Here is a 13,009-nt window from a genome sequence, read left to right on the forward strand (position 1 = left end):
GGGCTTGGGTTCTAGAATGGTCAGCAGAAATGTGTTTTCTGTTACAAGTTTTAAGGAAATTAGGAGTTAATTTGTGTGCGATACATTGTTTAAGAAGGTTAATATCTTTGCCTATTTTTGCAGTCTTAATTTTTAGGCTCATGTAATGATAAGCCTTAGATTTTGCCTGGTAAGCATCATCATTTAAAATTAAAACTTCATCACTGATCCGCATTGAACTAATAATTACAAAGATAAAAAGGGAGAAAGATGTTCCATCTATTCATTACAATAATATTGTTGCACAAATGAATGTACCAACATGTTTAATATGTTATGGGACGGGTTCGACATATATCCATATCATCATCAGCCGATACAAAAATGGCAAGAAGTCAACACAAAAAAAAACATAAAAAGTAATTGTAACACTTATGACACTTTTCTTGAAGAATTAATAATAGAAGTTCATGTAGCACCTTTGTGCAAATAGAGCTTGTTTGAAACCGAGTTGACTGCTTGTTACTTTGTAGCTATGATTGGTGTGAAAATGTTGCTCATAGGCTCAGTTGATGCATGCATTTCAGTGGGCTTGGCAGACTGATATGTAATAGCAACTTCTGGCTCAGTGAGGAAAGCAACGAGAAACTATGTCACTCCTCATTTCCCTAGTACGCCTCTTCAGTGATGCCTAGGCCATCTATGACAGCTGATGGCGGAGCTGTCGAGGATCCAACTAGCCTTAGGGCTGAGGACCGAAAATACATGCATACATCAAGTTATTGTGGGAATTATAAATTTTTCTCAAATAAATGTGTGAAAAAAGTTAAATGATAAGCAAATTTTGTACATAATACGATCTTGGGTACATTACACATCAAGAAAATATCATTTTCTAACTAAAATATTATATTTTGTTATCAATTTTCATTGCTGTAATTATTTTTTAAATAATTTGGTGCAGCTCTTTTGTGAAGAACATGTCTTGATATTATGAGAGACAGCAAAGGCCAGTATTGCGTACAGCTGTGCGTTACACACAACATAGTGAAGTTAACTAATTCTAGATGTAACCGAATGTCAATTCCTCTACATACAAACTGTAAAAACAAACTATTTCATTGTGATCTGATGTACTCACCATTTCTGTGCGCAGTGACACTAGACTAGATATACAGTACATTACATTTATGTTCTTTCGAGGAGTCTGCGGGGCCCTTTAAAGGCTTGGGCCCGCCTGACATGTAGGCCCTAACATTACGCCCCTGCTTCTTCTTCCAGTCACAAATCTAACAGTGATTCTCTACCATTTCAGCTTGTAGAAAATCAACCTTGCTCCCCAATAGAGCTCCTCTTCCCTACCATTCACTTTTCTTCAAGAATGTCCTGAAGTTTCTAAGGGTACTCTATGCCTAAAGGTGTGGAATATGGAATAAGGATTATGAAAGCTTTAGAAGTTGCTCTTACCTTGAGGTATGTATAAAGTGGGATCTCGTTCTCACCATTCACATCTATCTTGGCAAACATCTGGAAGTTTGGTTCAAAACCTTGCCCAGGTCTAACATACTTGACACCATTGAGTATCTCATTGGCATTGTCCCCTGGTTCTTGCTGCAATCAAAACAAAATACAGAATGATATTATATTTCTTTTATGCCCTCGTTGTGCAAAGAATTATTAAAGTAGTAACCTAATATATCCTGAATATCCATCAAATACAAAATCATGCATTAAAGAAGAAAAACTTCGCCAGGTAGTAGTGTCCCGAAAATGGATGTGACAACACATTAGAGCTCTGCTGATGCGCTGAATAAGAAAAGTAGCTGATCGTGTATCGCTAGAGATCCGAGCAATCCGTTGGCCAACGTTTTTGAGAAAATTGAGGCCCTCATTACCCCAGGTACCATTCTATTCAATGGTTACTGACACGAAAAATAATTTGTTTTAAGTGGGAGAGGTTCTCTTAGCCTTTTAAACAAGTGTAGTGTGTAGAAAGTTCGCTGGCAGATTTTTGTTGCATGTTCAATGGATTTTTGTCAATGATTAGGCCAATATTCTTCACGTAATCTTTCAGACCAATTTCTGTTCCCTGGAAAATGATCAGAGGAATGTTTTTTCTCTCCAATTTATAGTTGTTATTTTTGGATCCTACTATGATAGTTTGTGATTTTTTGGGGTTAACTTTAAGGGAATTGTTAACAGTCCAGTCTCGAATTCTGTTTAGGTCTTTGTTCACATTATTTATGGCCAGCTGAATGTCGTTTGGTTCTGCGTGTATGTATAATCGTATCTCATCTGCATATAATTGGTATTTACAGTTTTTTAGATTTTCTGGTAAGTCATTTAGATACATGGAGGAGAGGAGTAGTGCCAGGACACTGCCCTGAATTATGCCTGCTTCTGTTTGTTCCCATTTTGAGGTATCTTCATACATCATGAGAAAATATTATGTGAAATCTGTTACAATGTTATGGGTCAAAGAGGAACTCTACTAACACTGATGTATAGGAGAATTTCAGTTAAAAGAGAGCTTCCAATCAACAATTGTTGAGGTAGCAATAAGAGTGTCAGTCCTGCCGGTGAGAAAGCATCTTTATTCTCACAAGGAGCTTGTATTGAAACCTACCTTGAAATTTTGCTAAAATTACCTACAACCTATATAGGAAGCTAACTTACCAAAAATTAACTGTATGATTTTACTGGAAGATTCTGAAATCTAAACTGGATCCTCAGAAACATAGTAGTATAATTGTATGGGAGTTACGTTTCAACAGCTCTGAGTAATGACAGAACTCATGAACACATGCTGCAGTCAAATGCGGTCTCCACCACTTGCTCAAATATCTGAAACTGTTTGGGGATATTCAGCTGCTGCTAACTCTATGCTTTCATACAACATATTCTGGGTTTAACTTCAGAACCTTCCAATTAAAACTCATTGCTAATTTTTGGTAAGTGATCCTTCCTGTAGAATGTAGATAATTTTAGCAAAACTTTAAGATAGATTTTGAAATGAGCTAATTGATTGTTCCCTTGTTTGTGAGCATTTGTTTAGCTATACTGTGTTTATCGCAAGCACATCGAGGGTCATGTTTCTGTAATAAAGAATTATATAATTATGTTTGTAGTGGTAGTAATAGTAATATAAATGACTTTTGCTGAGGTTACTTACCAGTGCAAACTGATTGCAAGGGAAGCCCAAAATTACAAAATCTTTCCCCATTCTGGATTGTAGTGCATTCGCTCCACGGTAATGGTGGGTATAACGTCAGTAAGTCGCTACATTTATGATAAGAACTACCTACAAAGAGAAGAAAAATAGTCTGTTATCTATTACAAGGATCAAATCATTATAAACCATTTAGTTACCAAATATAAAAAAGATGACATACATGAAATTTATAACAATGTTATAAAAACATTTCATAACAGGGATGTCATATCAGAATCTCCTACTTTATATGAAACTATTTAAAAATTAAAAACCTGCTATGCACCTGTCATTAATGCATTAGTTTTTGTAATTGCAGCAGTCATGACATTACTATTATTATTATTATTATTATTGAGCCATGTATTTGATATCCTCTCCCCTCTTATACTATTTATTGTGCCTGTTTTTTAATGCTTTTCAATTGTGGTACATTATTGTGGTTTTTTCGCCCGTTGTTGTCCCTTTGGGCAAATAATAATAATAATAAATTATTCCTAAAAGATGCTCCCAGGGTAAAGGAACTATTTCCGCCCTGGGAACGGCCCGGCCTGTGCTGCCTCCCCTCTGCCTTCCCTCCCGTACCCCTGCGGTTGCGCCGAGATCTTTACGCAGACTCACCGTGTCGCTTCGCGTCACGTGGTCTCGCATCACTGCTACTCTTGGTCAGCCCGTGCAGCCTGGCTGGGAGCAAGTGTCATTCTTGCCTCGCTCTCGGACTTGAGCATCTCACGCACCGCCTTCGAACCCCGGACCGCTAAGGGGTATGGGAGGTAAGCCCCCTGAATTTGGTTAACAAGTACAAGACTACGGGAGGACATTATTTGATTACAACCACTGAATAGGCGCTAGAGTTGTTTCAAGTTGTTATAAAGGCACAGTTACTTCTAAATTGTAAAGTATGTGTGAACCTCTTGGGACCGTTTATTGCAGTCTTACTGCGATTTAATTTATTGGGCGCATGTGCCCTTAGTGGTTGAAAGTATATATATGTATATGGTATCGTGGTATGTCATGTTAAGGGAAAATTGCGCTCCTCCTTGAGCCACCTGAGGTGGCGGTTTATCAATAAGTTTTATCCAGAATTGCCTTTTACACTGTTTTTGGGTGATGAACTGTGAACAGGGGCTGGATCCCTGTAAATTACAATTGAACACGTGTTGGAGGAGCCTGGGTGATGTTCGTGTTTAAATACTTTAATCTTTTTTGACTTTTCTTGGTGTTTACCTATTTGTTAAATAAATTTGTTAATCTGATTTCCTCGGCTATCTGTGTTCTTGCCCTCTGGGTTGTGCTATATTCTCGGGAAGTCCAGACCCTATGGAGGCCGCACCTTCTTTAGGTTTCGCCAGTGATAATTCACGGTACAATTATTATTATTATTATTATTATTATTATTATTATTATTATTATTATTATTATTATTATTATTATTATTATTATTATTATCATCATCATCATCATCATTATATCAGGAGGTACACCCCATTGCCACGCATTTAAATTCAGCACCTAAATGAACTCCTCTATTGGTAAAACAGTGAAACTGAAACTACACCAACTTAGAACTTTACTCAGAAGATGTCACCACACAAATATGATTTAATTTTGTTATTGTGAAGTTTCTTAAACTGACTGAATTTCTCCTGGTTTTGTTTGCCATTCATCAAGAAGTTTAGACTTTCTGCCATAGATGACACTACAAAAAACCTGTGATCACGCACCCTGGTGCGAGTTGTAAGAAGTTATAATTTAAAGAAGTTTTGTATTTGTAGGTTTTTGTAACTGAATGATGTTTATTTATTTTCGGGTTGGCAATATTTCCTTTTTATTTCCGCCAGTTTTGAATCTAGGTAATCCCAAATTTCTGTAATTAATTTTCAACCTATCACAGGTTTCTTGTTCGACTCTGAGTGTAACTTTGAAATGGACCAATTAAAATGAGAGGGTGTGGCTGGTTTCATCTTGAATAATCTCGAACCTTCGCTGAGGGTTTATAAACTGCGGATTTTCATGTTTCTTGGCCAGCTGATCGTCATCTTACTGAGTGTGTGTGTAAAAGCAGGAGGCGGGCGGCCTCTTTCATCGGTCAGCAGAACATCTACAAGGTAATGGCCACATAACTTCTTTCTTACCACCTCCGCAGTTTAACCTGAGGGAAAGGTCTGACTCTTTAGTTATGTAACAAGCTTTTCTAAAATATAACTTTCTTCCGGCGAATGTAAAACCTTCACAAAGTCTTTAACTGTGAACCGGGGATAGAGAGTGAATTACCCTCTCGAGCTCCACTTCATCTGGGTTTGAAGTGACTACGTTTTCTGTTTTCCTACTGTAATGTAATTTCTATACAAGTCACCTCAGTAGCTTGGGAATAGCCCTTGTTTCATTGGCCTAGAGCCCCTTAGGTTTTTTGGTGTTCATATCTACGAGTGCAAGTATATGCCTCGATTCATTTTGTGTTTTGGGCCAGTTAATTAACCTGTCCTTTTCCGCAAAGGCCCTATAGGTCAGGTATGAGATACCCCTGTTTCAAATTGTAAGTATTGCCTTTAAAGGCCAGAGACTGGGAGTTGATGTTGCCTTGAGTAGGCTTGAGAGACTGAGAGCCTGTGAGCTCTTTACCAAAATTTTGTAATTGTAAAGAGTGCCTCTGGAAGACTGGATATTCGATTTTGGGAACAAGTGCTCCATTAATTAGGGGCTTTCTGCCCTTAACCAAATAATTCTTCTTCCATTTGTAATATTGCAAAACTAGGGGCTTAAAGCCCAGAGTGTTAAGGTTTTGAATGTTGGATTTTCCTAATCTGATTTCTAGTTTGGCATTGTACCTGATTGTTATTTTTCCCTTGTGGAAATTTGTTAAGTTTGTTTTTTTATAATGAAAAAAATATAACCTTTGTTAAAGTTTTAATTCAATTCTTGACACTGTAGTTAGACCCATTCACCCCGGCACCTTCTTTATACCTTTGCGTTCCACGGAAATCCCGGAACAAGTGGTAGCATAGCGTGGTTGAATGGGTCTCAATTAAGCCCTTTTGACGGCTAAACATAGAATCTGCACCAAACTCTAAGAATTTTCTCGGTCGCTGGAAATTTTCTAAATTGTAAATTTTCTAAATTGTAAATTTTCTTTCATCATGTCTGGCCCTCGCGAAGTCCTCTATCCCGGCTACCTGCGCAAGGAGGAATTAATTTATGAATTACTTATTAGGAATGTTCAATCTGGAGGCATGGTTGTGACAGATACCACCAAGCTTAAAGAATCATTAGAATTACTAACCTGTATCCCAACTTTGGGGGAGAAAGGAATTGATGAGGCTCTATCCACTATCACTGACAATACCACTGAACTAGCATCTGTAGTTAGTTTTTTTGAAGTAAGCGATCCATCTGGCAATCAGCTTAAAAGAATACAGACAAGATTGTTCCACTTTTCAATAGAGTTAGGGACCTATTCTCTCTCAAGTTAAAAGAAGATCATGCTAAGGAAGCGAGTAATCTTGTTGATCATCTTTCAAAAATGTCTAGTAGAGTCAATCAATTGTTGTCTGGGGCAGCTGCTCCCAAAACTGACCAAGCCCCTGTGATTAACATAGTAAGCGAGGAAGATTCTTCCAAAGATGTAGATGGTAGAAAATCTTTGGCAACTCAACAAACTCTAACAAAGGTTATATTTTTTCATTATAAAAAATGAGTCTGATCACCGTACATCAATTCCACCTTACTTTTTTTACAATGCTGTGTCTGAAGCTTCTCAACCCTCTAAGCTGTTACCTATTATGTCACCTTGGTTCAGTAGTTTGCCTCATCCTTTGGCTATGTTGCTTAGGGGAATTGCTAAGTTTTCTGTAAATTCTACTAACGAGGTCATTTCATTTTTAAGGTTTTTAGTTGAATTTCAAGATCACGCACTAGTGTTTTCCCTCTCTCACTCTCAAATTCTTCAAATTATTTACCCTTACTCCATAGGTGTCTCCTCGGGCAAAATTGTCAAAGCAATAGCTGAACAATCTTCCATAAAAGACTTCCACGCCCATCTGCAGACTAACTTTATTCTGGCTCGAGCCATGTCTTCCTTAATCCAAAAGTACTATTTCAGACTACAGCGACTGGATGAAAATCTGGCAGATTTCATCCAAGATATTGAGTTTTACACCAGGGTATTCGCTCTTCATTTCCCTGAAGATCAAATCGTGCAGACGATTGTTGAAGGCATTTCCCCGCCCTATAGGTCATATCTGTGTTTTGCGTAGCGTCCTCAAACTTTTGCAGAATTAGAAGATACCGCTTTTCACCACAGATGAACTACAAAGAGCCATTAGTTCTCTCAGAAATAAGAAAGCCCCAGGGCCAGATGGTATACCAGCCAAAGTACTGAGGATAACGACAGAATTCTGTCCACAGTTGCTGCTGGAAATATACAATTGCCTCATGGCAGGTATTTTTAGCAATCGATGGAAAAAGGCACAGTTAGTTTTGATCAGCAAAGGGAGGTCTGTGGGGTATAGACCTCTTTGTATGCTTGATACTGCAGGAAAAGGTTTAGAGAAACTCCTACAGCCCAGAATACTTTCAGCAGTTCAACAAACTGGGGACCTGTCACCTCGTCAGCATGGCTTTCGGAGAGGACATTCGACAGTTGATGCAGTATTAGAAGTAGTGAACACTGCCAAAAGAGCATAAATGGGCAATCATTATTCCTGTAAAGTGGCGCTTCTTGTGACCTTGGATGTGAAGAATGCTTTTAACTCAGCAAAATGGATGGACGTGTTGGAAGCACATCAAGAAACATTCAAGGTTCTAGAGTATCTCATGAAAATATTGAAAGACTATTTGAAGGATCACTTACTGCTGTATAATACAGAGGGTGGACAAAAGACTAAACGGACTACAGCTGGTGCAGCACAAGGATCCATTGTCGGTCCAGACCTTTGTAATATCGTCCCTGCTCTGGCAAACTAGCGAAACTGACAAACTAAGGAATCTGTAGTTCTGAAGTTCTGGTCTAGATTTTGTTATTTATATATTGTCTACCCTCTGACAAAGTCTCACATCTGCAGCTCATTATGTATGCCTAACACATAAAACCAATAATTAAATATAAAAATTGATTTGACATGAGTAATCACAACTTCTTTCAGCTCTCCTAACCTTTTGACAATTTTCAGATTCGTTAGTTTGCCAGAGCAGGGATGATATTACTTATGATGGCTTACTGCGACTAGTGATGCCTGAAGATACAACACTTATAGGTTATGCTGACAGTGTGGCTGTCCTGATAGTGACCCGTGATCTGGAATTAGTGCAACTTAAACTGAATCAAATGATGCGACAAGTAAAGGGATGGATGAATAACCACAGACTAACACTTGCTGATCATAAAACGGAAATTGTTCTTTTGACAAGAAAAAGAATTGAGACCATTGTGTCATTTCAAGTTGGAGAGATAGCCATTGAAACAACTAAGAGTGTGGAATATTTAGGCATTACACTTGATACCAAACTCACATTCTGGCATCACATCCAGCGGGTGACAGAAAGGGAAGCGAACTTAGTCAACTGATGGGCAATATCAAAGGCCCGAGATCCAACAAGTAATGACTTCTGATGTCAAAAGTCCAATCAGTACTTCTGTATGACTCCGAGGTATGGGCTGAATCCCTGAAGATAGGAAAGTATAGGAGAATGATGGCTGGGGTACAACGAAGAGCAGCGTGTGCATATCGTAAGGTATCCAAACCTGCAAACCTCACCATAGCTGGAGTAGCACCTATTGACTTACTTGCTTTTGAACGACAGGAAATCTGGCGTACTCAAGGAAAACTCGGACAGAAACGCGCAAAGAAGTTAGCCCGTAGCCGCTGAATGGAGCGCTGGAAACAGAGATGAGAAAGTGATCCTTGGGCGAAATGGACAAAGCGAATAATACCATGTTTCAATTATTGGATTGAACGGACTCATGGTGAGGTAAATTACTATATTACTCAACTTTTAACAGGGCATGGATACTTCCATAAATAAGTATTGTGGAAGCTGAACTCGAAGTACTGACACCAGATAATATAGTACTTGTGATGCTGAGAAATCAGGAATCTTGGGATAGGGTGACAGAATATGTGGAAAGTATCCTGCGCCAGAAGAAGAGGAATCTGGATGCTTTTGAACATTAGTGAAGGATGAATGAAGGAAGAAGAAGTCTGAATGACTAAAAGCACGACACTACCCTGAAGTAATGCGAGAGCGGTTCCGGGGTAGAAACAAACATCATGAGAAAATGGGCGTGTGGTTTTTAGTGGGTAAGAATCCCACACACTTGTGGAGTGCAGACCCTTGACGAGTGTCTTATGTAAGATTTTCCACAATCCCTCGCAAAAAAAATGTATTATTATTATTATTATTATTATTATTATTATTATTATTATTATTATTATTATTATTATTATTATTATTATTATTATTATTATTACTGGGCCCACTTCCTTCCCACTCCTTGCCCTTTCCTATCCCCCACCTATCTGTATCAATGCAATGTAAAGCAAATTATTTTTTTTAAACATATTATTAAGCATTTGATACAGAAATCTTTAGGAAATGCCTGATAAAGAAAACAATGTGTTAGAATGACATGGTTCATTCTTGACAGAACATCAACACATTCTATCAGATCACAATTTTCAAAAATGTTATTGTTACTTTTTATTTTATAAAATGATTAATACTGTTAAGAAATGTGAGACTGTTAATATTAAATCCTGTGCCCACTCTTCTAATAATAAAGGATGGTTATCCAGTTGTACTTCCTCCTGAAACAATCGCCATCATCATTCTAGCTCATATTAGAAGCCACAGTGTACTGTGTGTAGTGTATTTCACCGCAGATAGATTTGGGCAGGTCGATCTGATTAGCTGTGGAAAACATTCCAAGCTTTCAATGCTTTGTAACCTTATCCAAATCAACATTGCACTCAGGACATACTTCAGTAGGCCAGCTTGCTCTGCTGAACGATCTTACTCTATTTTGGGATCAAGAATCAGTTTCTACTTCCCAATTTATGGGTTGCCGAACATGACAAAATATAGGCCTACCATTCAACAGTATTAAATTATAACAGTGAACAGTGCTTGTTAAAGTGGGTTGTAAAGGTGATTACGAATAATTACAAATTGATACATCTAGGAGGATGCCATTAGGAATGTTGTCATTGTTCCTCTGGTGCCAGTTAACAGTCCACCAACTTTAACACTAGAAATTCTGTAGGAATGTTTGAAATTCTCTATTGTTGCCTCATAGATGGCTCTCTTTTCATGATCTATCTCCTCAGGCTGGCTGGACCTGGCTTCAGATCTGATAGCTGGATCCAGGATCACAGAGCTAGCCTTTCTGCAGTCACTGGCATTTACGTCGATTTGTCTGTTGCTCCCTCCTGTGGCGATCAATGGAACTTCTCCCTACACTTCCAGGCCTTGCTGGAAAAGAGCAGCTGTAATCTTTGCCAAGATTCTGTGACATCTGGTGTTTTATTTACAACTCAGGAACACTTGAATCATTTGGATATTCTATCAGTAGAAAATAAACTTCCTATGAAGCTGGATTTTGAAAATGTAATTGTGTGTTAGCTAAAACTAACATAAGAAGAGAATCATTTACCTAGTAGAATTATCTGTTGTTGCAGTGATCAACTGGTACCAAAATTGTGGTGTATTTTATGTTACACTTAAGAAAATGGGAATTGCAACACCATGAAGGCATTGGTCATTTGTGTTTATTTTCAAGATATGGAACGATGCCATGTAGATATGTAAACGATCAAAGTTTCAGACCCATTGGATTGTTGCTACAGGTCTCCCCACGTGATTGGTCGTGGAGGAATCAACTCCAGCATACGAACTCTGGTGTAGCGTAGTTGGCTTGCAGTCTGTGCAGTGAAGTGTTCCCCGTCAAACATGCCTCGATGACAGAGAAGAGCACGCTATCAACAACTGTCACCGTTTGAGAGGGCTTGGATAATTGGGCTGTGTGAGGCTGGATTATCGCTAAGAACTGTCGCTGCACGTGTTGGCCGACAAGCGTCTACGGTATACAACGTGGCAGCAGTGGTCAAATGAAGGTACCCACACTCGTAGACCTGGCACAGGCCCAGCGCGACAAACAACTGTGAGAGAGGATCGCCGCATCATTCGGATGGCCCGGATGGAACCCCATGCAACAGCAGCACAAATTCGAGCAGCTGTACCACCCCACGTTACGCAACAAATAGTTGGTAATTGCCTGCGTGCAGCTGGCTTACAAGCCCGTGTCCCTGCAGAAGGTGTTCCATTGACCCCACAACAGCGACGCGTAAGGCTGGCTGGTGTCGAGAAAGATCAACGTGGGTTGACGAATGGCATAGGGTTGTCTTTAGTGATGAATCGCGCTTTTGTCTTGCCCGCAGTGATAGCCGGAATCGTCTGCGCCAAAGTACCGGGGAGAGGGGCCGCCCAAATCTTATTGTCGAGAGGCACACAGGGCCAACACCAAGCATTATGGTCTGGGGAGCTATTGGCTTTAATGTGAAATCAAAATTAGTGCTTGTTGAGGGCACTATGACTGCTCAACAGTACGTTGATAGGGTACTCAATCCATTGCTTGTCCCTATGGTGGCGAACATTGCTAATGGGATATTTCAGCAGGACAATGCCCGGTTTCAAACTGCACGCATCTCCAGAGAAGCTCTCCACGACATCACAACCTTACAGTGGCCCGCCAGATCCCTGGACCTCAGTCTTATTGAGCATGTGTGGGACATGATGGGTCGACAACTGGCCAACCGTCCTCAGCCACCCACAACTCTGGAACAACTGACCCGTGCAGTGCAACAAGCATGGACCACAATTCCTCAGGAATCGATCCAGGGCCTTATTGACTCCATGCCTCGATGAATCCATCAATGTATTGCAGCTCATGGTGGGCACATCCTGTATTGATTGTTGTCCAAACTTGCGGTCAGAGGGACCTGAAAGTGTAATAATCGAATCACAACTGAACACCCGTCCTGCATGTTCAATTGCAGCAATGTAGCACAACTCCTTCTGGGTGTTGCAATTTCCATTTTCTTCAGTGTACATTACAGTTTCACTTACCTTCCCTTTATATTCAGAAAGACTGATGTTCCTCTTTCGATAAATGTCTTCCGCTGAATAATTGTAAATACAGTCTGTGTCATCGGGATCATAGCTGCAGTACACATATGGAACTGTTTTGCCTTTGCCCTTTGCTTCACAGCTAGCAAGGGCTATCAGCACCATAGCCAGGGTTCCTCCAAACCCCATGACCATGTCTTCTGTAACCAAACTGTAACAGAAAAAATTACCAGAATTACATGATGTTTAATTAAATGTCAGTAACTACTGAAGCTGTTGCCCTCATGGACCAAAAGCATAAATCGGCAAATGAAGAATTAAAAATGGGAGGGTTAAATAATAATTTATATTATCATACTACAAACACAATAGCATAGGAAGTAACATAATAAAGCATTAAAAGTCATTGAATTAAGAAGGTAAATTTTAAATGTAATTTAAACTGTTCTCGCTGGCCAAGTTCACCATTGGTTTATGTTCAAATCCACAAACTACAGCTAAATACTGAATTGAATTAATTTCGAGGAAAATCAGATATCTTTAAGGAAGCTACTAGCTTATTATTATTATTATTATTTACAATTTGCTTTACGTCACACCGATACAGACAGGTATTATGGCGATGATGGGATAGGAAAGGCCTAGGAGTGGGAAGAAAGTGGCTATGGCCTTAATAAAGGTACAGCCCCAGCATTTGCC

The 13,009-nt window shown here is 39.3% G+C and overlaps 1 pseudogene; it reads right to left on the reverse strand.

Annotated features, from left to right (window-relative positions):
* LOC136879029 (glutathione peroxidase-like) overlaps positions 1-12,517 on the reverse strand; it is a 29,890-nt pseudogene extending 17,373 nt beyond the window's left edge.
* Between the last annotated feature and the right edge of the window lie 492 nt (positions 12,518-13,009).

The sequence above is a fragment of the Anabrus simplex genome, chromosome 8 (assembly GCF_040414725.1).
Source record: "Anabrus simplex isolate iqAnaSimp1 chromosome 8, ASM4041472v1, whole genome shotgun sequence".
In the NCBI taxonomy this organism is placed as follows: Eukaryota; Metazoa; Arthropoda; class Insecta; order Orthoptera; family Tettigoniidae; genus Anabrus; species Anabrus simplex.